Genomic DNA, 26,533 nt, shown 5'->3' on the forward strand with positions numbered 1-26,533 from the left:
TGATAAAAATCAAATCTACTCTAGATTCTTTAAAAAGAGCTCAAAATAAGAGTTGATGAAAACTTCTTTATATGCTTATACATATTTTATATCAGCCCTAAGGCTAGCATATTTCCTAATGGAGAAACACTGGAGATGTTTCTCACAAAGTCAGGAAATAGACAAAGATGTCCACAATCACCACTACTACTTCATATTGTCTAATTGATTGTCCAATAACTTCAATACCACAGATAATTAAAGGTGTAACAGTTGGAGATCAGATATAAAAACTACATATTTGTAGATAGTATGATTGTACACCTGGAAAATCCAAGAGATAGCAAATGAAAATGATGACAAACAATTCAGCAAGGTAACAACGAGACAGGGAAACTAAAGGACTCCATAAAAATCTGCCTTTTGCTCCTTTTTCCTGCTTCTGTTTTTGCTAGGACCTGCACCCCCACCCCACCTTACACATGTCTTGTAAAGAGCATATATCCTCCTTGTAAGGGACAAGGAGTTAATGGTTCTCTAGGATAAATAACATCTAAAGAAGGACCAGATGAGAATGACTAGAGGGAGCTATCAAATGCACATTCCAGACTATCAGTGCTAGGCATCTCAACGCCAAGACCCCCTGACTCCAAGGAATGACACCTGGGCTCTTTGTTCTAACTGGTTCCTGAATGCTTGTACATGTACGCATACATGAGAACTCCATCCTCAAAAAAAACCAAACCAAAACAAAAAACAAAAACAAAAACAAAAAAACAAAAAAGCCAAAAAAACCCACAAAAAAAACCAAAACAAAAACCAAACAAACCCTGATCCCAAAGATGAGACTCCCTCCTTTCCTTTCTGAGTCTCTCAGACACTCACTCTGTCTCATATCTACTCTCTCTATATCTTCAGTAAACTCTGCTTTCACCTCCAGCTGGCTCACATTTGATTTCCTTCCTGTGTGAAGCCAAGGACCCTCTTGGATGGTCCTCAGACCTAGTCTGCTGGCATCAAGCAGAATATAAATTTATTAATAAAGAGAAATTGAGTAACATACAGAATTAATATAAATACATACAAATTTGACTTAAAAATAATAGACAAGTAAATCCCATTTCAATAACAATAAAATTCAAAATAATCAAGACCTACTAAGAAATATGCAGAACTAAAGGAGAATTGTTCTAATACAAAGGATATAAAAGTTAATCTGAACAAATGCAAAGACATACTGTGTTCTTTGATAGGAAGATTCAATATCACAAGGCAGTATGTTACATTTATAAATTACCAAGGAACAATTATAATAAAAATACAGGTGATTTTCTGGAACTAGATAAACCAATTTTAAAGTTCTCATGAAAAAAAACACATGAACAAAGAAAAATAGCCCAGAAAATTCTGATAAAGAACAATAAGGCTACTATCCTTACCAGATATTAAAACATGCTAAAGTAATTTAAATTACTATGCATTTGCGATTATAAATGTAGACTTCTGAGGAAGATGGTACAGTAGGAGGACCCTAAGTTTGCCTTGTCCCATGGATACAACTAGATAGCATTCACATTAGTGTAAATAAACCAGAAAACACCCTGAAGGCTGGCAGAACAAACTCTTCACAGCTAAGTATAGGGAAGAGGCTGCATTGAAGAAGGTAGGAAGGGCAGAGATGTGATCCAGAGCTAAAGAGACCTACAGGAGTGTCTGCAGGAGGGAAGGAGCCAATAGCACAGAGAGGGGAGAGAAACAGATTCTCACCCTGGTGTACCCACATGGGAAAGACGAATCCCCACAACATTTGGCTTTGAACACCAGAGGGGCCAGATTTCATGAGTTCTTATAATCAGCGAGACTTAAAACCTAGAACTTTAAAAATCAACCACTTGGCTTTGGGAGAGCCAGAAAGGTCAGAGAAAACTCAGTTCCCTCCCTTAAAGAGATAGCACAACAAACAGCCCCTCAGAGACACAGCATAGAAGCAGCAGTTTAAAAAATGCCTAGGGTATATAGGAGGGTAATTTGTTTACTAACCTCAGAGTGGTCATAAAGATATTCCCAGATTTGAGAAAAGGGTGAAAAACCTCAGTGAGACCCTTAACAAAGGGATAGAAAACATAAAAAAGAATCACTCAGAGATGAAGAACTCAATAAATCAAATAAAAAATACAATAGATAGAGAGCAGAAGAATGGATCAGCAAACTGGAGGACAGACTAATGGAAAATAATCAAGCTGAACAGGTAAGAGCAAAAAAAAAATGAAAATAGACTTGAAATGAAATGAAATAGACTAGAAATGATAATAGGCCATCAGGCGTAATAACATTCACACGATAGGGATTCCAGAAGAAGGAGAGAGAAGGGGGCAGAACATTTATTTGAAGAAATAATAGCTGGAAACTTCCTGAATATGGGAAAGAAGACAGAAATCCAGATCCAGGAGGCACAGAGAGGCCCCAACAAAATCAACCCAAAGGGGTCCACACCAAAGACACATGGTAATTAAAATGGCAAAAAGTAGTGATTAAAAGAGAATTTTAAAAACAACAAGAAAAAGAAAACAGTTGCATACAAGAGAAACTTCATAAGGCTACCAGTGGATTTTTTCAGCAGAAATTTTGCAAGCCAGAAGGGAGTGGCATGATATATACAAAGTGCTAAAAGGAAAAAAACCCTGCAGCCAAGAATACTCTATCCAGCAAGGCCTTCATTCAGAATAGAAGGAGAGATAAAGAGTTTCCCAGACAAACAAAAGTTAAAGGAATTCATGATCACTAAACCGGCCCTACAGGATATGTTAAAGAGGACTCTTTGAGTAGAAAAGAAAGACCATAAATAGGAGTAAAAAAAGTAGGAAGCATTAAAGAAGTAAAAAATAAGTATATCTATAAAAATCAGTCAAGGAAATCACAAAATAAGTTTGTAAAGTAGGACACTATATACCTAAAACATGGAGAGTAGAGGAGTAAAGAATGGGTTCAAACTTAAAGTGACCATCAACTTAATACAGATTTCCATATGCATAAGATGTTATAAACAAACCAAATGGTAACCACAAATCAAAACCCAGTCATAGATATGCAAAAAGTAAAGAGAAAGTATATCACTACAGAAAGTATATCAAGTATATCACTACAGAAAGCCAACTGTGAGAGGAGAGAGCAAGAGAAGAAAGGAAAAGAGAAGAACTACAAAAACAACCACAAAATATGAAACAAAATGGCAGTAAGCACACACCTGTCAATAATTACTTTGAATGTAAATAGACTAAATACTCCAGTCAAAAGATATAAGGGCACAGAAGGATAAAAGGGCAAGACCCATCCATATGCTGCCTACAAGAGACTCATTTCAGACCTAAGATACACGCAGATTGAAAGCCAAGGGATGGTGAAGCGTTTTTCATACAAATGGATGTGAAAAGAAAGCTGGGGTAGCAATACTTATATTGGACAAAATAGACTTTAAAACAAAGACTGTAACAAGAGACAAAGAAGGACACTACATAATTATAAAGGGAACAATCCAACAAGAATATATAACAGGGTACCTGGGTGGCTCGATCCCTTAAGTGTCTGACTCTTGGCTTCAGCTCAATTCATGATCTCATGGTTCATGAAATCAAGCCCCACATTGGGCTCTACACTGATGGTGTAGAGCCTACTTGGGATTCTCTCTCTCCCTCTCTCTTTGCCCCCCCCAAATAAATGAACTTAAAAAACAAATAAACTTAAAAGAAAGAATATAGGGGCACCTGGGAGGTTCAGTCAGTTAAGCGTCCAGCTTCGGCTCAGATCATGATCTCACGGTCCATGGGTTCAAGCTGCATGTCAGACTCTGTGCTGACAGCTTGGAGCCTGGAGCATGTTTCAAATTCTATCTCACTCTCTCTCTGCCCCTTGCCTACTCACATTCTGTCTCTGTCTCTCTCTCTCTCTTTCTCTCAAAAACAAATAAACATTAAAAAAAAGAATATATAACAATTGCAAATATTTATGCACCCAACATGAAAGAACCCAAAAACATAAAGTAGTTAATAACAAGCATAAATAATCAATAGTAGTAACACAATACAAGTATGCAACTTTAACACCCACTTACATCAATTGATAGATCAGCTAAACAGAAAATCAACAAGGAAACAGGCTTTGAATGACACATTGGACCAGAGGGATCTAACAGATATATCCAGAACATTCCATCCTAAAACAGAATACACATTCTTTTCAAGCTCATATGTAACATTCTCCACAATAGATCACATATGAGGCCAAAAATAAGTCTCAATAAAGTCAAAAAGATGAAAGTCATACCATGCATCTTTTCTGAACACAATGCTATGAATCTAGAAATCAACCATAAAAAAGAATCTGGAGAGAGCATAAATACATGGAGTTTAAATAATATGCTACTAAACAATGAATGGGTCAACCAAGGAATCAAAATATACATGGAGGCAAATGAAAATGAAAACACAAAAATACAAAATCTTTGGGATGCAGCAAAATTTGTTCTAAAAGTGAAGTTCATAGCAACACAGGCCTACCTCAAGAAGCAAGAAAGATCTCAAATGAACAACTTAACTTTACACCTAAAGGAGCTAGAAAAAGAAAAACAAACAAAACTCAAACCAGTAGAAGGAACGAAATCATAAAGATTAGAGCAAAAACAAATGACATAAAATCTTAAAAAAAACAATGCAAGAGATCAATAACACCAGGCGCTGGTTTGTATAAGTCAATAAATTGATAAACCTTTAATCAGATGAATCAAAAAAATAGAAAGAGAGAGAAAAAACTCAAATGAACAAAATCAGAGATGAAAGAGGAGAAATAACAATGGATGCCACAGAAATACAAAGGATTATAAAAGAATATTATTAAAAATTATATGCCAACATATTGGACAACTGAGAAGAAATGGATAAATTTCTAGAAACATATAACCTCCCAAAACTGAATCAGGAAGAAGTAGAAAATTTGAACAGACTGATTACCAGCAATTAAATTGAATCAGTAATCATAAAACTCTCAACAAACAAAAGTCCAGGACCAGAGAGCTTCACAGGTGAATACACCCAAATATTTAAAGAAGAGTTAGGGGTGCACCCGGCTATTTCAGTTGGTATACCATGATTTCAGGGTTGTCAGTTCAAGCCCCATGTTGGCTGTGGAGCCTACTAAAAACATTTAAATAAAAATAAAGAGTTAATACCTAGTTTTCTTAAACTATTCCAAAAAATAGAAGAGGAAAGAAAGCTTCCAAATTCATTATATGAGGTCAGCATTACCCTGACACCAAAACCAAATAAAGACACTACAAAAAAAGAGAATTACAGACCAATATTTCTGATGAACATAGATGCAAAAATCCTCACCAAAATATTAGCAAACCAAATCCAACAATACATTAAAGAAGTCTTTCACCACGATCAAGTGGAATTTATTCCTGGGATGCAAAGGTGGTTCAATATTCACAAATCAATCAATGTGATATGGCACATAAACAAAAGAAAGGATGAAAACCATATGATTATTTCAATAGATGGAGAAAAAAGCATTTGGCAAAGGACAACATCCATTCATGATAAAAACCCTCAACAAAGTCACTTTAGAGGGAACATACCTCAACATAATAAAGGCCATATATGAAAAACCCACAGCTTACATTATACTCAATGGTGAAAAACTGAAAACTCTCCCTGAGGCCAGATGTCCACTCTTACCACTTTTATTCAACATAGAACTGAGAATCCTAGCCACAACAATCAGACAAGAGAAAGGAATAAAAGGCATCTAAATTGGTACAGAAAAAGTAAAATTTTTATTATTTGAAGGTGACATGATACTATATGTGGAAAACCCTAAAGACCCCACCAAAAAACTACTAGAACTGACCATTGAATTCAGTAAGATTGCAGGACACAAAACTGATGTACAGAAATCCACTGCATTTCTATACACTAATAATGAAGCAGCAGCAAGAGAAATTGGGCAAACAATCCCATTTACATTTGCACCCAAATAATAAAATACCTAAGAATAAGCTTAACCAAAGAGATGAAAGACCTGTACTCTGAAAACTATAAAACACTGATGAAAGAGGATAGAGATGACACAAACAAATGGCAAGACATTTCATGCTCATGGACTGGGAGAACAAATACTGTTAAAATATCCATACTACCCAAAGCAATCTACAGATTTAATGTAATCCTTATCAAAATACCAACAGAATTTTTCATAGAACTAGAACAAACAATTCTAAAATTTGTATGGAACCACAAAAGACCCCCAATAACCAAAGCAATCTTGGAAAGAAAAAAAAAAAACCCAAACTGGAGGAATCACAATCCCAGATTTTAAGTTATACTACAAAGCTGTGGTAATCACAACAGTATGGTACCAGCACAAAAATAGACACCTAGATCAACAGGACAGAATAGACAGCCCAGAAATAAACCCATATTTATATGGTCAAATAATCTTAGATTAAGGAGGTAAGAATACACAAGAGGTAAAAGACAGTCTCTTAAATAAATGGTTCTGGAAAAACTAAACAGCTATATACAAAAGAATGAAACTGGGCCATTTTCTTACACTATATACAAAAATAAACTTAAAGTGGATTAAAGACCTAAATGTGAGACCTGAAACCATAAATATCCTAGAAGAGAGCACAGACAGTAATTTTTCTGACATTGGCAACAGCAACATTTTTTTCTAGATAGGTCTCCTGATGCAAGGGAAACAAAAGAAAACATAAACTATTAGGACTACATCAAAACAAAAAGCTTCTTCACAGTGAAGGAAACAATCAATGAAACTAAAAGACAACCCATTATATGGGAGAAGGTATTTGCAAATGACATATCTGATAAAGGGTTAGTATCCAAAATATATAAAGAACTTATAGAACTTAACACACACACACACACACACACACACTCCAATTAAAAATGCGCAGCAGAAGACATGAACAGACAATTCTCTAAAGAAGACATAAGGTTGGCCAACACATGAAAAGATGCTCAACATCACTAATCATCAGGGAAATGCAAATCAAAACAACAATAAGATACCACCTCATACCTGTCAGAATGGCTAAAATAAAAACCTGAAGAAAAAAAGTGTTGGCGAGGATGTGGAGAAGAGGAAACACTCTGTGAAGGGAATGCAGACTGGTAAACTAGGGCGGCCCCTGTAGGAAACATTAAAGAGTTTCCTCAAATGTTAAAAATAGAACTACCATATGATCCAGTAATTCCACTACTGGGTATTTATCCAAAGAATATGAAAACACTAACTTGGAAAGATACATGCACCTTCCTGTTTATGGCAGCATTATTTACAAGAGCCAAAATATGAAAGCAATCCAAGTGTCCACCAACAGGCGAATGGATAAAGAAGAAGTGGTCTATATATACAATGAAATATTACTCAGCCATAAAAAAAAATGAATTCTTGCCATTTGCAACAACGTGGATGGAGCTATGGAGTATAATGCTAAGTGAAGTAAATTAGTCAGAGAAAGACAAATATCATATGATTTCACTCCTATGTGGACTTTAGGAAACAAAACAACAAACAAACAAAAAAGAGAGACAAACCAAAAGACTCTTAACTGTTGTCTCATGAGACTACAAGCTTCATGAAGGCAGGAACTGTTTTTCTCAGTACTTTGAAAAATGCCTGGCACGTGGTAATCAGTAAAGGTTTGTGAGAAGAAAGAATGAATTAACCTCCATAAACTTGCGAAATGATATTCTTATCCTCTTTTTCCAGATATGGAAATAGAGGATCAGAAAAGTTGGGTGATCTATCCAGCATTCCAAAACATGGCCCACATCTAAATCCTGTGCTTTTGAATGTTACACTGTCTCCCAAATGCAGAGGGGCTTCTCATGAAAATAAATAAGAAAGGCCTGGAAGCGGCGTAGGTAGCTAAAGAGGAAGGCAGTCTGGTTCTTGTTAATGAGGTTATGGTAGCACTGGGCGTTGTATGGAAACCAATTTGACAATAAATTTCATATTTAAAAAATAATTTAAAAATGAGGTTATGGTTATAGAAAAAGAGCAGTCTCAGTTTGAGGGGGCTGGAGATGAAGTAAGATCTTTGGGGTTTCAACCTCACATCATAATAATGATGTGATGAGGGAAGTAGGTTTGCAAAGGGATAGGGCTCTCAGAGGATCCTGTGGAATGGAGGGAAGAGACTGGACAGCAGGAGGAAAATGAGCCAGAAAGAGAGTGAGGCTTTCCAGCAGCCATGGGGATAAAAGCATGAATGTGTGGTTGACTGAACGTAAGTGTCTACTTTGGGAAGTCTTTGCAGACTCCGGGAACAACCAGCCGGGACAGAATCGGGGGCGGGAGGGGGGATGGTGGTGAACTGCTCAGGTGTATCAGAAAGTACTCAACCAGGATGAGTCTATGGTATTTACTGTATTCCTCTAAGTTTTCTGAGCACTCTTCTCCCTGGAGAGACTTCTATTACTAGCATGGCCTGTTTGCCCCTCATCAAATTCTGGCATAACCCCCAGTTCCTCTGGACTCCTGCTTCACTGCTATGAGCTGAGCTACATCCTGCTGCAGAGGCCAGGGGCAAGAACATAAATCATGCTCAGCTCTGGAAGGAGAGGAGTGTCTGCACAAGAAGGCCAGGGATGGATTTTCCAGGGGGAGAGTTAAAAGTTTAAAGTTTCTGATGTATATATAATACCACATCTTATGCTCTCAGAAGTGGGTGTAAATTTATCTGGGTATGGTCTTAGACCACTTAAGAAACTGGCAGGCTTAAAAGGAATGGGCAAATAGCTTTTAAAATATAGAAGCTCCTGACATCAGACATATTCCATTATGGTTAAAAATCTGTGTAGTTATATTTAGAGAGGGACAAAAAGGAGTAATATTAGGTTTATTGTGTCCATCACTAAAAAGCAAAATGTTTAGTATTAAGAGTTTCCAATAAAAACTATACCTTAAAACTGGAATCCAAATAATCCCAAACAGATATCCTGTGAAGTGTATAGACAGGTTGGTGGCTCCTGAAAGGCAACCACAGCTGGCTCCCAAGCCCCCTTTGCCTGGAGACAGTTGCTAGGCAGTATTAGATTTGCTCACAAATGCACTTTTCACCCAGTGATGGGTATTATGATAAGATACATGCCACTTCCCAATCAATTTTTCTGCTCCTGTTTCATTAAAGGCAAGAGACTCTGGTCACCGTTATTGATGACGGCACTGAATTGTGCCTGTCTATTTCCTGAACAAAAAGATTAAGATCTTTGCCTTCTAGGTCTGGGAGTATTTAGAAAAGTCTGAGAGCTACATATTTCCTTTGTTCTTAATTCCTTTGAGGCTAGTGGAAATGCTGTCCAGGGACCAGAATAATGGAATAGTGGATGTGAGACTCATCGTCCTTCAGGTTCTCTGATTGATTCACAAAAAACCAATACTGCAATTCATTTAATTTAAACTTACTTTAAAAATATTTAGTAGACAGATTCTGAGAATTTGAAACATATAAAGAAAACAAAGATATCATTCTAGAATTCTAAGGCGTCACTTTTGTATTGATGGCAGTCATGTGCTCAGTAATGCAAAAATAAAAGGCAAAAGTATGATGGCCCTTTTTCCAAATGGAGCTCTTTCTGCTACATCTGCCAAATAATTTATTGGATGTATTTCCATCTTTTGTACTCAACACTTCAAAAAACAAAGATAGCTTTTCTTCAAAGCACCTATGCTTCTAATATTCTCATTTTTGCTAAAAACACCTTCACATTCCTCATCCCGCAGACTTAAAATCCTGGAGCTATAATTGCCTCCTCCCCTATATTTTCTCCATGTCTAATAACCAAATCCTGCTTCGTCTTTCTTTTGTTCTCTCTTCCACTAAGCCATCCTGTCTATTGTTTTCCTGCATCATTTTATTCTGTTTGCCTCTATCTATCTATCTATCTATCTATCCATCTATCTATCTCCCATTTTTTAGTCTGGAATTAAGAAGATCTAATCTTAGCCTCTCAAATGCCTAACCAGCCTCCCACTCTTGTCACCCCACACCTTCTTCAACATTCCTGGCACCCAGTAGGTATGATTCCCTGCTTTCCTCTGTTCCTCTCCAAGTATTTATTCCTGCCTCTAAACCTGTTTCACCTGGAATGCCCTTAAATGCTTTTTGTCTCTAATCATCCCCAAATTTCGTCATCCCCTAAAGCTATTCTAGATTCCCATTTTCTCCATGAATCTTTCCTCAAGTCTCCAAACACACTAACGGAAAACTCTCACTAATATCTTTCAAAATTAGTCAGTTGGCATCTCCATATGTTCTAGAATGGTAGTTAATCCAGAATGTTGTCATAATGAGAACTGATACATGTACCTATTCTGTACTAAGTTAGCACTAATCTAAATACTTCCATTTGTTAAATTCGATTTTTCACAACTTCATGAAGTACATACGATTATAATCCCTATTTTTCTTTTTTTAAAGTTTTTTTTTAATTTCAAGTTTTTATTTAAATACTAGTTAGTTAACATATCTGATAAAATCGGTTTCAGGAGTAGAATTTAGTGATGCATAACCTACATATAACACCTAGTGCTCATCACAACAAGTGCCATCCTTAATACCCATCACATAATACCTATTTTTCAAATGAGGAAATTGGGACACAGGGCAGCTATATAACTTACCCAAGTTCACACAGTAAGTGGCAGAGTTGGGAATCAAACTCAGCCACGCTGGTTCCAGAGTCTATGCTCTAAACCACTAATCCTCATTAATAGGTTCCTTGTAGTCTTAAAATTCCTACACATTTGACCAAAGAGAAAACAAGAAGGGGAAAGATTCAGTAACCCACCCTAAGTTACATAAAGCAGCATTTCTCAAAATGTAATATGCTATGAATTACCCAGGGGTCTTTTAAAAATGCAGACTCTAATTTAGTAGGTATAGGATGGAGACTACATGTCTACATTTTTAACAAGTCCTCACATGGTACTAATTTTACTGGTCCACATACCACACTTTGAACAGCAAGTGCAAACAAATGCTAGCTGAGACTTATTCCATCCAGTGTTACCTAAACATCAAAACAGGTAAGGTGGGAGAAAATGTGACTGAGACAATTTGCTAGGAAAAAAATGACCCCATTTTGAATCATCTTCTTGCAGATCATGAGGGATGAATAAACTTTATAGTGCTTTTTTCCACGTGAATTTTTATTTTGTAGTAGTATAAGAGCTACATTTAGATAGTTTTAAGATTTACCACCCCTCTCAAACCTGTGCAAGTATTGAGCTTGTGCAAGATTTATCATCCATAAATTCACCATTCATGTCTCTATATCCCATCAATTTATTGCTCTGGGTAGTGGTTTAGGGATATGGGGTTGAAGGAGGAAAGAGTATTTGGGGGGAAATAGGCTTTCTGAGACCTCAGAAAGCTGGAGTTCAGGACACTACTCGTGGATCTGGGCATTCATTCTGCTTTTTCTTCTCAATGAGCTTGCTGCTGAGTTAGGCTGGAGAACCAGAGAGTCCTAGATGTCTTAGTTGTTTTTTCCAATGAGGGCATATGTTGTCCAAGTTCTTCTTAAATAGTAATGTATGTCCCTGGTACAAAAAGTACAGGATAGGGGCACCTGGGTGGCTCAGTAGGTTAAGCGGCTGACTTCAGCTCAGATCATGATCTCACGGTCTGTGAGTTTGAGCCCCGCATCAGGCTCTGTGCTGGTAGCTCAAAGCCTGGAGCCTGCTTCTGATTCTGTGTCTTCTTCTCTCTCTGCCCCTCCCCTGCTTGCTCTCTGTCTCTCTGTCTCTCCCTGTCTCTCTCTCAAAAATAAGAAACACTAAAAAAAATTTTTTTTAAAGCATAGGATAAAATAAAACTTCCTGGATCTGAAAAGGCTTACCTTTTGCAGCTAGTATTAAAAGTTGTATATCCCTCTTTTAAGGGCTCTGGTGGCCAAGGGAAGCTGCTGAGATATGTGGCCAGCTGACTTCCACTAAGCCTCTATGCCCTGGGCCAAATACACAAATCCATCAGAAACTTCAGGACAGTGAGTAGGTATATTCTCTTTCTAGCCATCTATCATCTATTTAAGCCTACAAAGTTAAAAAACAAAACAAAAAAACATGACAGTTCTTCTGATGTCATTTCTTTCTTTGTTTAAAAAAATGTTTATTTTGACAGAGAGAAAGAAAGAGTCACGGTGAGCAGGGGAGGGGCAGAGAGAGAGAATCCCAAGTGCTGACAGAACAAAGCCCAAAGCAGGGCCTGATCTCACAAATCATGAGATCATGACCTGAGCCAAAATCAAGAGTTAGACACTTAACTGACTGCCCCCTTTTTCCTACCACTCTGGCCCTCTCCACATCTGTGATTTTGTGGGCCAAATTCTGTTTGCTTCATCTTCCCTTACCTAAAGTCGTAGTTCTGTAACCTACTCTATTTTGCCCTTAAACAAGTATGTATCCAGGAGCTTTTATTATGGACTTTAAATAACATTAATCACCAACTAAAGATATCTTTTTGTTGTTAGAGAAGGATGTAAAAGAAAACAGTATTCCTTGCATTTCTCTTAGATGTATTTAGAATGCCAGATAAAATAGCTCTTTGAGACCTGAAAAATAAACTTTGTGGGTTTCTCTCATATATGAGAATCAGAAATTATTCAAAAATTAAGTTTTAAAAGGACACTGCAAAGATGCTTTCGATTTACTATAGTATTTTTACACATATTTATACAACATGATTTTCTGTTAATAAAATTTTAATTATATAATGATACTTTCCAGTATGCAATGTACTCTCATTTTCAATATATTACTTCTGGAGTAATTAATAAATCTGAATTATTAAAGACATTATTGTTTTTAAAAAGATTTTGAGGGCCTTCAAAAATATCTCCTCATATATTTTTCATAGCTTCATTATATAAGTAATTTTGTTGAAAATCTATAGCTCTGAGAACTGTCATGCTGTTTCATTAATTTGTCTCCTCTTTCTAAAATATAATTAAGTGTATGGGGGAGGAAGGATTTATTTTGGTTCCCTCAATATTATGCTCTTTAATTTATAGAAAAGCATTTTGCCCCACAAACTTTTATTTTAGTAGAAATTGTCTTTTGCCATGTCAGCCACCATGATCTTTGTGTCACAGATTTCCCAGGATACATCCCAAATGAGTGCTAGGAAAAGAGAAAGCTCTCTCAGATAATTTACTATTACAACATTGATTTCTGTATCGATTACGGAGTGGTTGATTTCATAGCTTTCTTGGTTCACTGCATTTAAAATCAAGTCCAAATTTGTACTTTGTAGAAAGTTGTTTTAAAGAGCACACAAAAATCCAAAACTGTTTCATTAGGGTGACACTGGAGACAAAAAATCCTCTAAATTTTATAGAGGCCATCATTTCACTGACAGAGATGGGCTTCCTACAGTCAACTTACTGCAGTGAATCTTGCTTGCAATCATGAGTTATCTGTATTTGGCAATGCTACGGACTCCCATACTCCAACATTTAGGAGCACATAAACTTGAAAGAATGAAGACATTTTCTGAAGATGCACTTAAATTAAATGCAGAAGACCTGAGGTGGAGAAAGAATTTGAAAGGCAATGGTAGTATATATTGACACCCTTCATGAAAACACAAGACTGATTTTATTACGTACAGAATAACCAGATTTCATACCCAAATAACAAGCAGCTTTGCCAGAAAAAAAGATTTGGGAGGAGCAAACAAAGAAAAAAAAATTCACAGGTAAAGTTTTGCATTTGGCAATGCTACAGACTCCCATACTCCAACATTTAGGAGCACAAAATAAAACTACATAAAAAGAAAGGTAATATAAGTGAACTAAAAATTAGAATACTAAGGAGCAAGAATGATTTGTAAATGAAAATCAAAAAACAATTAAATTAATTTTTAAGTATATGCTTAAAAAAGATTGATGAAAAATGAGGGAAATTAAGATACAAGCAGACTTTAAAAGTGAGATCAAGATACACAATAATTAAAAGGCTCAAATTCTTACACAGAGACAGTTCTCGGATATTCCATATTTTGTATGAAGAGAAGCGATCCTTTTAACAGGAACAAAGCCTCAGTGGTGCTTTGTCAATCAATTTTCCATGTTAATACAATAGAATATGAAATAGTAATCAATACAATGAGTAAGAAGCATTTCTAAGAAATAAAAGCTATGTCAGACTGTAATAAAAAAACAACATTATTGTTGAGTCAAAGAATAATGAGAATGATACTTAGAATCATGTTACACGAAATATTTACTTGGCTTCAAGAATAGTAGGATTCGAATCGCTTCAATCACAGAAACAAAAAGCAAGTCAAAGTCTACCTTAAGATGGAACGGATTAAACCAGTAAACAGAAGAAATGAGTCCAACTAGTGTGAGAAGATAAGCCAGGGCAGGCCCAGCAAGGTTTTACCTCATCTTTAAAGAGACCAACAGGGAAGTGAGCAGAAGTTTCAGACAAGATAGAAAATGCTACCTACACAGGCATCCGATTCCAGTCATCCTCTCTCCATGTCTAGCCCCTGGACAACACTCCTCGAAGACCAATCTTCCCATGAAGGACAAGAGCATACTTCTCTTTTGTAGTTATTTTCACTTTGAATTCAAATAATGGCCTATAATGAGTGCAGCCACTTTTTTCCTAATAACAAACTCACCACTAGGTTGCAGTCTTAGCTCAAACGCTTCTTTAAGAATATCTGTTTGCACGCAGTAAACCATTTTAACGATTGAGCACATACTACTTCTCCCTGGTGACAAGAACTGATACAAGCCACACTCACTTTATCAGTTCAGCAGCCCACCTAGATTCTGTAACAGATACAGTGTTCTTCAAGAGCATCAAAACTCACACATTGCTCCCCTACCACCTACCCCCTCTCAAAAAAATCCTCACAAGCTGCCCATCAAAAACGAAACAAAACAAAACCAAAAACCAAAAACCAAAAACGCTCACTCATCAGCAGGCAGCCTCTTAAGAGCTTTCCTCCACTACAAGGCACATGATCATGTAACCAACAAAAATCATTTCTGGAGTATTTTAAGCTGCTATTTTCAATATAGGATCAACAGTTAAATAACAGGTACATCATCACTTCTTTTCCAGGATTTTCATTTCCAGGATTTTCTTGGGTCCTAAGATCCCATATAAGACCTCCACTGGCCTTGTGCTAATCCCTTTGAAAAGTCCCCCTTTCTGTAAGCATTGTGGGCACTTCCACGAGTAATTCCCCAAACGAGCTTCAGGTAATGTGCATTCTTTTATCTCTAAAACCATAGTTAAAAAATTATTTTTAACGTTTGTTTATTTCTGAGGAAGACAGAGACAGAGCACCAGCAGGGGAGGGGCAGAGAGAGAGGGAGACACAGAATCTAGAGCAGGCTGCTGGCTCTGAGCTGTCAGCACAGAGCCCAAAGTGGGGCTCCAGCTCACGAACTGAGAGATCATGGCCTGAGCCAAAGTCAGTCAACTGACTGAACCACCCAAGCGCCCCAAAACCATATTTTTAAAGGAAATTTACACTCTTTATTTTTTATTTTATTTATTTTGATAGAGAACATACAAATGGGGGAGGGGCAGAGAGAGAGGGAGAGTGAAAATCCCAAGCAGGCTCCACATTGTCAGCACAGAGCCCTATGCAGGCCTTGCACTCATGAACCACGAGATCATGACTGTAGCCTAAATCAAGAGTCACATGCTTAACCGACTGAGCCACCCAGGTGCCCGGACACTTTTTATTTTTAAAGGGAAAACCCAGGGATGGACAAAAAATAATAATAATAATAAGAATACTAAGGAAATGAAACAATAATGTCTTATTTGTAATGTATTTGAATCCTTTTGATTCCTTATCTAATGGAAGTGCTCCTAAATGTTGTATTCTCCTTCCATGGATGACTCATAAGTTTTGTGGATGTTTTTGGGTGGGGAGGCAGGGAATAGCCGTCACAAATTCTTTTGGAGGAAATGCTTAGTTATTTAGTTTGGAATAAATTTTTAAAAATATTTCCAATGATACTAAATCAACCAATTATAATTTAAAAATAAGTCATACATACCTATAATTCTCCCAAATTCCTACAAGATAAAGCAACTGGGAATAATCCCATAAAATAGACAACATTCATTTAGAGCCTAATGCAGGCCAGACCACACAGTCAGTGCTTGCCACACAGTTTCATTTAATCTGCTCCCAAACCCTGTAAGGTAAATTCTTTTACTATCCAGGTAGTCTTCCCTTTGCATGGTAGATAATACAGGACTATAAAAATGTGCAGGCTGAAAGTGTGCAGAGTCTGATAATCAATGGGAAAAATTACAATGGTCCATGATTTTAAAAACGTTTTGTCAAAGCTTTTAAAATTCTCTTATTGTTAGATTCTAAATATGTGAGGAAATCTAAAAATTTATAAAATTAGTAAATTAGTATACTGTAATTTAAAACATTAAAAACATACGGAACTGAAGTATTTTATTTCTTATTGAGATTTAGTTATAAACACTAAGTTATAAACACTTATGAAGAGTACTCTGAACAGCTCCAGCTTCCTTCTGCCTGTCATGTATCTTACAATATGGATCCAGCGTCTTTCTTACTCTTTGGCAAATGGACATAGTCTGTTCTCAGTTTGGATCAGCTTATCCTTTATCAATGTCATGACATATCATTGAGACTTCCTTTTGTGGGAAGTTTCTTTTTTAATTTTTTTTAACATTTATTTTTGAGAGAGAGGGGGAGAGAGGGAAAGAGAGAGAGAGAGCGCACATGAGCACAAGTGGGGGAGGAGCAGAGAGAGAGGGAGACACAGAATCCGAAGCAGACTCCAGGCTCCGAGCTGTCAACACAGAGCCTGAGGTGGGACTCAAACTCACGGACCACGAGATCATGACCTGAGCCCAAGTTGGATGCTTAACAGACTGAACCACCCAGGGCCCCTAGCGGGAAGTTTCTTGCCAGCGTCTCCCTCTGGGATGTCCTCCTCTTTTTCTTCATAATTACTTTCCTTGTGTTGCTAAGTAGACTTCACTGTTTCTCTGGTTGCAGGTCTAGGGGCTCTCCAGTGACAGCAATGCTAACATTCCCATGGTCAGCTACTTCTTTCACTCCATTTATGTTCGATTTCAATTTCATTTCTAGCATCAGCACTTTTCATTTCTTTGCTGCATTTCATCTTTTTTAGCTCATTTCTTCTTTTGGTTAGCGATTTTTGTAAAATGCCACATGTGTTTATCCCTGTCAAGGAGGCAATACAATATAGGCTTTGCGGTCTGTGCATGAAGTGAATAACAGGTGCACAGTGCCAATCAGGGACAGACTTTGAAAAAGGTGATGTGATAGATTATTGACCGTAATGTGCGTCTATTATTTTACATGGCAATTTGAGACTGAAATGCTAGCAACAAAGTTTGTATTTTATGCAATTACTCACAGTTACTACATGTGGTAACTGCTGTTTGAACTGTGTTGTTGGGAAACTGGTATAATTTAACTAAACGATGGTGACTGAAATGTGTACATGTCGGAACTGTGCAAAGCAAGGACTGCCTATACTTATTTTAAGTAAAAGAAGGACAAGAAAGGTTAAGTAATTTTACTGGTGTCATATACAGCAAGTAAGGAGCCAAACTAAGTTTCAACCTTAATTTTTTCTAGCTGTAAGACTCAGGTCTTAATATTTTTTAACCTCTTCATCCCTTTCACCCATTTTACCCACCCCCCTACCACTCTCCCCTTTGGCAACCACCAGTTTGTTCTTTGTATTTAAGCACTGTTTGTTGGTTCATTTGTTTTGTTTTTCAGATTCCACATATAAGTGAAATTGCATGGTATTTGTCTTTCTCTGACTGACATATCTCACTTAGCATAATACACTTTAGGTTCATCCATGTTGTTGCAAATGACGAGTTCATTCTTTTTATGAATAATATTCCATTGTGTATACATACCATATCTTCTTTATCCATTCATCTATCAATATATACCTAGGTTGCTTCCATATCTTGTAAATAATGCTGCAATAAACATAGGGGTGCATCTATCTTTTCAAATTACTGTTTTCATATTCTTTGGTTAAATATCCAAAAGTGGAATTATGGGATCATATGGTATTTCTAATTTTTTGAGGAACCTCCATACTGTTCTCCTCAGTGGCTGCACCAGTTTACATTCCCACCAACAGGGCACGAGGATTCCTTTTCCTCCACATCCTGCCAATGCTTGTTGTTTCCTGTGCTTTTTATTTCAGCCATTTGACAGGTGTGAGATAGTATCTCCTTGTGGTTGAGGTCTTGACAATTTTGAATTGCTTTGTTGACAGTGCCTTGAGTTCTGCTTAGTGATGTGTCTCTTACTTTTCAGCTTAACAAAGTGACAGTATCTTATATTTTGAGGAATATTTAACTACTCCCTAGTCTGTGTTTCCCAAACTGTGTTCCAAGATATTGCTAATAGGTATGGTAGAGACCCTAGAACAGTGTCCCTGGGGATCAATGGGGTATTAAGGAGGCCAGACTGAGTGGAGGAGGCAATAGGAGAAGAGCCAGAGCTTTGGAATAAGAGAGGAACCAAGAAGCTAGGCCATATAAGATCTTATAGGTCTGCATCAGGATTTGGTCTTTTATTCTGAGATGGGAAACTACTGAATGATTTTGAGCAGAAGATTATGGTGTAAGAGAAATGAATGAGCATCCTTCTCTTCTCTCAGGCCTGGTAATTAATGAGAAGGAGGTGCAGGGGAGAGAGGTAGACAGAGAGAAAAGCAGACATGAGAGCCACTCTGCTCTCTTGGCTTTGACCTGGCGATGGGGAGGAATGCTCAGTATGTGAGGGAAATACTCAAGGTAAAGGAGCAGTGCTTGCCCCACTTTGGAAGAAAGTTCTCTCAGACTGCCCCACCCCACCCCATCCCACCCCGACATGGAGCAGTTACAACATGTTGACATAGCATGATCAGATAGAGAGTTCCCAAGAGGTTACATTTCTGGGCTGAGAATCCTTTTAAATAGTGGCCATGCAGGGAAGGTGGCCAGAAGTTGGCTACAGGGTAGACTTCTCAGGTAGGGCTATATTGCAGTCACAGATTTCAAAGGGGAGCCTTGATAACTCAAAGCATGCTCCCTGGATGGGCTGCGTCACCACCATCACCACCTAGGAGATTTTTGAAAAATTTAGTCTCAGGCTCTACCTAAAGCCTACTTAATCCGAATCTCTGGGGCTGAGGTCCAGGAATTTGTATTTTTAACAAGCTATCCTGGTGATTCTTATTCCTGTTAAAGTTGGAGAGCACGTGTCCCTAGCATCATCAGGAGCTGGAAGTGAAGCTGAGTCCATCAGTGAGTCCCACAAGGGCCTTTGCCTAAACTAGAAGGAACAGCAGCCTCCTTCAGCCACCAGGCAGACAGACTGCCCAGCATGCAAAGGAGGTAGCGAAGGTAGAGCACTGGGAATGCCAGAGGCCTATCTTACCCCCATGCCTTCTGGTCATATAAGCCACATACCTCTCTTAATATAATAATAATAATAATAATAACAATAATAACAATAATAGCAATAATAATAATATATCTTATTTCAGACATTTGAACTTCTTGGTGGAAGGAAGAGGATAGATAAGACACTGGGCATTTTATGCAAGTGAACCCAAGTACTTCCTAAGAGAACTACAGTTGACCCTTGAACAACACAGGGGTTGGAGGCACCAACCCCCTACACAGTCGAAATTCCATATATAACTTTTGACTCCCCCAAAACTTAACTACTAATAGCCCACTGTTGACCAGATGCCTTACCAACAACATAGTCAACTAACACATATTTTGTATGTTATCTGTATTCTGTACTGTAATCTTACAATAAAACTACAGAAAAGAAAATGTTATTAAGAAAATCAGAAGGAAAAGAAAATACACTTGCGGCACTGTACTGTAAAAAAATCTGTGTATAAGTGAATCTGCAGTTCAAACCTGTGTTGGTCAAGAGTCAACTGTATTTAAAATATTGGATGGACGTGTAAACTAGATCGGACTTTCTGTTTTGTTTTGTTTTTTGAAACAGCAGATGGTGAGCATGGGAAGAAGACAAGATTGGCTACAAAGTGACAAAGCCTCCTAGTTATCTGCACATTTCGATTATTGTATTACAATTACATATGTTAGCATGCATTATCAGTCTCCAAGAGTGAAAGGCTGTGCAGTATTCCCACACTTATTTCAACACAGGACCCTGTGTGTTTCCTCCAAGAATAATAAAAACTAACCCTGACTGCATGCTTACTATCTGCCAGGGACTATATTAAGTAAAAATACACCCCCAATAACACTATAGAATAACCCGAAAGTAGTTTCTGCACCATTCCCATCGCAGGAGAGGGAATTTGCAGTGAAGCTCAGGGGTGCTCCTCACCTGCATAGGCCTCTTCCAAGGCCCTGTCTCTAATTTTGTATTTATAGTTTTGCATGTTTTTCCTTTAAAGGGCCACTATATTTCAGCTCCAATATCCCTTGCTACCTGACTGCCACCTGCATGCAAAGTCTGTAACAGAGCTCACCTGGTAAAGAAAAATAACAGGAGAAAAGATCTGCATTAGCCATTTGCCTCTTAGAGATTAGGACACTGAGATATGGAGATATACAGCGATATACAGATAGTAAGTTATTCAGTCATACCATCAGTGTATCTCAAGAGCCGGGATTTGCACCCTAGTCATCTGACCCCACATCCCACACCCTTAATCACTAGGCTGTACTGCCTTCCTTCAGCTTGCAGTGTTATTTCCATTATAAACTAGTTTTGGAATGTGTTTATAGTAGACCAGGTAAGGCATCTTGGGGGGAAAAAATTAATCCACCTACATACACCCATACAGAGTTAAGTAGCCACATGAGAGTTTAAAGATAAAGCAAACCCAGTTCTGCCAGATGGGAGACCAGGTTCAGGCTGCTGGCTCCCACTTTACCTCCAACTGTGGGCCAAAAAGGACCAGAAGAGGGAGGAGGAAATTTATGAAACCGAGAGCCATGTTCAGCAATGGAAACCAACCTTGTGAGTGCTCCTTATGAATGAGAAGGTAGAATAAGCCCAATGTAGAGTGAAAATGGTGGTGAGGGTAGAGGGAAGGGCCAGAAGGTAGAAGTAGAGATACAGATTGAGGTTGATAGTGCTGATGGCAAATTCTTCTTCCCCTCTTACTCTCCTGTGGGAACCTAAAACTGGGAGTGACAATCATGGTCAGTTAGCCAAACTGGGGCCAGAACTAGAATATACCTCTTCATTTTAATGTTGGAAGTTTGACCAACATTAAAGGCTTACAGGTTTGTAGAGAAATAAAAGCTCTGCAATATGGGACATTTGCTGTGCATTAACACACACACACACACACACACACACACACACACACACTGCATGAGCATGAACCTCCCAGACCTAGAACATTACCCATTACATTGATTTCATGGAGCTAGAAAGCAAGAAGCAAGAGTATCAGCTGGAAACAACTGCATTAAGATAGGAATAGCGCCTGGATCTAGCTGGAGTGGAAGTCAGAGGAGGTAGTGTGTAACTGTGTATTTCCTGTATTCCTCACTCCCTGACCAAGAAAGGAAATAAAATATAAAGGTGTTTGCTCTGAGACATGAACAGTGCCTCCAGTGGAGGGACTGAGAACACCTCCAAGGGAGGAGTGGACCACTGAAAGGGAAAATAGAACAACAGAACCCCGATTAAGGTACACATGCATTTCTTCTCTCCTCCCCTGTCTTCTCATTCCCTCTCCACTCATTTTTTTCTCTTCTGTCTCATGCACACATGCACATGTGTGTGCACACACACACACCCTATGAGAAACATAAGCCAAGGTTTAGGCTTTTGTTCAAGGTAAATGTCACTAACCAAGGCAATCCACTGTACCAAGAAATAAAGATGAGCTTAAAGGGAAAATTAATTAGATCTCCAAGGAAGGTGAGCATTTTGAAATAAAGATAACAAACTCAGAGGACAACAGAAGTTAACAATTTCAAAGATAGGGACACCTGGGCAGCTCAGTTGGTCAAGTATCAGACTCTTGGTTTCAGCTCAGGTCATGATCCCAGGCTTGTGGGATCAAGCCCTGCATCAGGCTCCACACTGAGCATGCAGCCTGCTTGCAATTCTGTCTCCCTCTGCCCCTCTTCCCTGCTCACGCACATGCTCTTTCTCTAAAATAAAATTTTTAAAAAAATTAAAAAAAAAAAAAACAATTTCAAAGACAAAGAAAATTCTAAATGTTTCCAGAGGCAAAAAGAAAATATAAAAATAAAAAAAGGAAATAAAAGTAATCACCTTCAAAATCAGGAATCACAGAGGGATTAGACTTTTCAACTGCAATACTGGTTAGAAAACATTGGAGCTATATCTTCAGAGTTCAGAAGGAGAATGCATTTAAACCTAGAATCTTACTTCTAGCCAAATTATATTTTCAATGTGAGGAGAAATAAATATTACAGAAAGTTTACCATACATCCTCTTTGAAATAACTATTATAGCCCAAACTCCAGAGGAAAAAAGAGACAAATTCAGGAGCAGACAGTGAGATAAATATGAAAGAGTAAAGAATTGTGTACTTTAATTGTTTAAATGAGCCATTACTACAAATAACCCCACTTGACCAATATGAATCTGGAATAAAAATGCTAAATCATACAAACAGGAGCTTGGTGTGCAGATGTAGGTAAAAATGTGTTAAGAACCAGTTAAGATTATCTGTTTGGGGAAAAGACTGAGATATTGATAAACTTTAGATAGTTGTCCTACTTTAGTAACTTTGAAGTAACTGCCAGGAGAGTAAAAGTAGAATGAGTGACTTTCTCCTTTTTTTTTTAAAGTAAGCTTTTTTAAGTAGGGCTTGCACCCCAGCCTCATGACCTGGAGATCAAGACCTGACCTGAGATCAAGAGTTGGATGCTTAACCAACTGAGCCATCCAGGTGCTCCTAGAATGAGTAACTTTCAGAACAGAGGAAGCAAATTTGATTACCCAATAAAGGAAAGGAAAGGAGAAAAAGAAACGAAAGTCAGGAAGAAAGCATGGTGCTTCTTTCTAGCTTCCCTCATGGTTTTGTATCTAGGCAGTTACTTTGGAAAGAATCCCAAAGAATAGGAGTAGGGGACTGGCAAGAGTGACACTGAGAGGAGGGAAAACCAATTTAACAGAGTCCATTTAAGACTGCTTTATCAAGTCAATCACAATGGTGGGCAACTGGGGCTCAATCCACTAGGGTCTTCTGTGAAGCCAGACAGAATGCACGTTAGAATTATCTACTCAAAGGATAGAAGAGAGGAATATTTATCTTCCAGCTCCTATGCTTCATTGATCAAGGGTTGTCCATGGTTGTTAATTCATCTGCACTTCTTGGTTCACCCATCTGTCACATTGGTGAAAGGTTCTTGCAGGTGTCCCAGGCAGTGGTGGTAAAGTCTTGGAGTACAAAGCAAGAGATCCATAGTGCAGCTGAGACAATGTACTGTCAGGTTATATCTGTACACAGGTGGTGACTTCAACAAAGCCTGGAGTAAAATGATAAGCCGAAAGATGACAGCAATAATTGTAATGATAAGCCTTATAAAGGGGTTCAATGCATCAGGTTAAAGAAATGCAGTGCTATGTTATTTAAAGGATGCATACAAAAATATTAATACACTGAGCTTCCAAAGACCTGACAATCTATATTCTCTGACTTTAATGAAATAAAATTAGAACTGAAAAACAAGTTTCTTGGGGGAAACTCCTGCTTTTATTATGTCTTCTTCTTCTACATTTTTTTCTTTTGGGGGAGGGTATAGTAAATTTGGTTATCTGAATGAGTCCTGTTGAAAACAACTAAACATATTGAATAAATTTGTTAAGTTTTTAAATTTATTTTGAGAAAGGGAGAGAGAGAACAGGCAAGCAAGAGAGGAGCAGAGGGAGAGGGAGAGAGAGAATACCAAGCAGGCCCCACACTGTCAGCTCAGAGCCTGATGTGGGGCTCGATCCCACAAACCATGAGATCATGACCTGAGCTGAAATTAAGAGTCAGACACTTAACTGACTGAGCCACTTAGGTGCCCCCTGGAGAATTTTTAAAAATCTTCCTAAAACTAACAAAGAGCCAACAAGATTTTAAGGAGTTACCAGGAGTTACCAAACCCTGAAGGGGACAAAGGAACCTAAAGAGGTAAGCCAATATAGTGTCCTCTTTGGGCCTGAAAGTGTTGCCAATCCCAGTATATTTAAACTTCCATTCTGATAACTTCATTTGAGAAAAAAAAGCCCAGCATCACACAAGGTGAAGAATCTAAATACTATAGACACTTTCCATAATGATCTGGGCTCTCAAAAAGTTACATTCTGAGACTAAGTGTTAACTAGAAATGAACCAGCACTTATGGGGTATTACGGTATACATTTCCATCATTAACATAGACCCAGGGTCCTTAAGTCTTTTTTTTTTGAGGGGGGGGTGCACCTTAAGTCTTAAACATGGATAAAGGTGTCCCTGATACGGTAATATAATTAAAGTAATATCTCTAGGTATTTGGCAGAAACCAATTTGAAACTTCTGGAAAAAAGTAACTTTATGCAAGATCTCAGAATATCCTCGTAATATTTTTGAAAGTACAATGGCTATAAGGCAGCCCAAAATAACCAAGTTAATAAACAAAACACTATAAATGAGAACTGGGAAAAGCAATAGACAAAAGAAACAGATCTGCAAATGTTCAGATACCAGAATTATCAGTCAAAGACTGTAAAATAATTATGTTTAAATAAATAAAGACAAATTTGGAGGGAAAGTTTGCAAGGAAAAAGAACCTATAAAGATTAATAAATCATATTTAAAAGGAAGCAAATTAAGCCTCTAAAACAGAAAAATACAATGTCCCAAATTAAGAACTCAGTGGATAGGTTAAGCAGTAGATTACATTCAGCTAGGAAGATAAGTAAGGAGAAAATATCCAGAATACAGCATTGGGAGATAATAAAATAGAATATATGAAAGAGGGTTATATTTTTATTTATTTATTTATTTATTTATTTATTTATTCATTCATTCAATATATGAAATTTATTGTCAAAGTGGTTTCCATACAACACCCAGTGCTCATCCCAAAAGGTGCCCCCCTCAATACCCATCACCTACCCTCCCCTCCCTCCCACCGCCCATCAACACTCAGTTTGTTCTCAGTTTTTTTTTTATTTTCAATATGTGAAATTTATTGTCAAATTGGTTTCCATACAACACCCAGTGCTCATCCCAAAAGGTGCCCTCCTCAATACCCATCCCCCACCCTCCCCTCCCTCCCACCCCCCATCAACCCTCAGTTTGTTCTCAGTTTTTAAGAGTCTCTTATGCTTTGGCTCTCTCCCACTCTAACCTCTTTTTTTTTTTTCCTTCCCCTCCCCCATGGGTTTCTGTTAAGTTTCTCAGGATCCACATAAGAGTGAAACCATATGGTATCTGTCTTTCTCTGTATGGCTTATTTCACTTAGCATCACACTCTCCAGTTCCATCCACGTTGCTACAAAGGGCCATATTTCGTTCTTTCTCATTGCCATGTAGTACTCCATTGTGTATATAAACCACGATTTCTTTATCCATTCATCAGTTGATGGACATTTAGGCTCTTTCCATAATTTGGCTCTTGTTGAGAGTGCTTCTCTAAAGAAGACATCCGGATGGCCAACAGGCACATGAAAAGATGCTCAACGTCGCTCCTTATCAGGGAAATACAAATCAAAACCACACTCAGATATCACCTCACGCCAGTCAGAGTGGCCAAAATGTTCTCAGTTTTTAAGAGTGAGGGTTATATTTTTAAAGGATAAAATAAGAAGGGTTGACATAGCAAATAGGTGTCTTAGAAAGAAAGAAAGGAGAGACCAATACTTTAAAAGATAATGGCTGAAAATTCTACAAAGACATACATTATTCTATAAATTCAAGAAACTCAAATAGCCAACAGGCAAGTATAGCTGATTTCTGTACAGCAATAATGCAAGCTAAAAGTAAGTAGAATGGCATCTTTATTGTGCTGAAAAAGAACAGTCAAATTATATTCAGTAGCAATATTTTTCAAGAATAAAGAGATTCTGTGAAAAAAAAAGAAAGCATTTACTACCAATATACTCAGAGCAAAAATTCTAAAGCATCTACGAAAGAAATGAATAATGAAGAAAATGACAAATACTTAGGTCACCTATATAAACAATGGGTAATGTAAAACAATAGAAATAATGTCATGCAAGGTTTAAAAAAGTATATATATTTTCTGTAATGGTGAATCTGGTAATTCCAATCAACGCACCTGCTGAGAACAGCTAGGAAAGCTATACTGGAGAGCCTAAGAAGAATTACAGCACCAGGGTTCAGGAAAAGAAAAAAACAAACATGGGACAGCTGATATTTGGGACATCTATCGATTCCGGAAGAATCAACTGATAGGCTAAAAGATGAACTGAGCTTTTCACAGACTCATAGGG

The 26,533-nt window shown here is 37.7% G+C and overlaps 1 protein-coding gene and 1 long non-coding RNA gene across 9 annotated transcripts in view; one reads left to right on the plus strand and one right to left on the minus strand.

Moving 5' to 3' along the window:
* The window catches only part of AKAP19 (A-kinase anchoring protein 19), a 60,596-nt gene extending 51,523 nt beyond the window's left edge, over nucleotides 1-9,073 (minus strand). For 6 of the 8 annotated variants that reach the window (XR_013557227.2, XR_013557225.2, XR_013557228.2 and 3 more), the window contains exon 1: nucleotides 8,966-9,073. The gene's annotated coding sequence lies outside the window, so the exon portion shown is untranslated. The remainder of the gene's footprint in view (nucleotides 1-8,965) is intronic. The other 2 variants (XM_078451095.2, XM_078451090.2) reach the window with 2 other exon arrangements.
* Nucleotides 8,147-26,533, plus strand: part of LOC132671527 (uncharacterized) — a 41,328-nt gene continuing 22,941 nt past the window's right edge. The window contains exon 1 of the long non-coding RNA XR_009607135.3: nucleotides 8,147-8,290. This is a non-coding gene — a long non-coding RNA (uncharacterized LOC132671527). The remainder of the gene's footprint in view (nucleotides 8,291-26,533) is intronic.

This window comes from Panthera onca, chromosome C1, assembly GCF_046562875.1.
Source record: "Panthera onca isolate mPanOnc1 chromosome C1, mPanOnc1 haplotype 2, whole genome shotgun sequence".
NCBI classification, from domain to species: Eukaryota; Metazoa; Chordata; class Mammalia; order Carnivora; family Felidae; genus Panthera; species Panthera onca.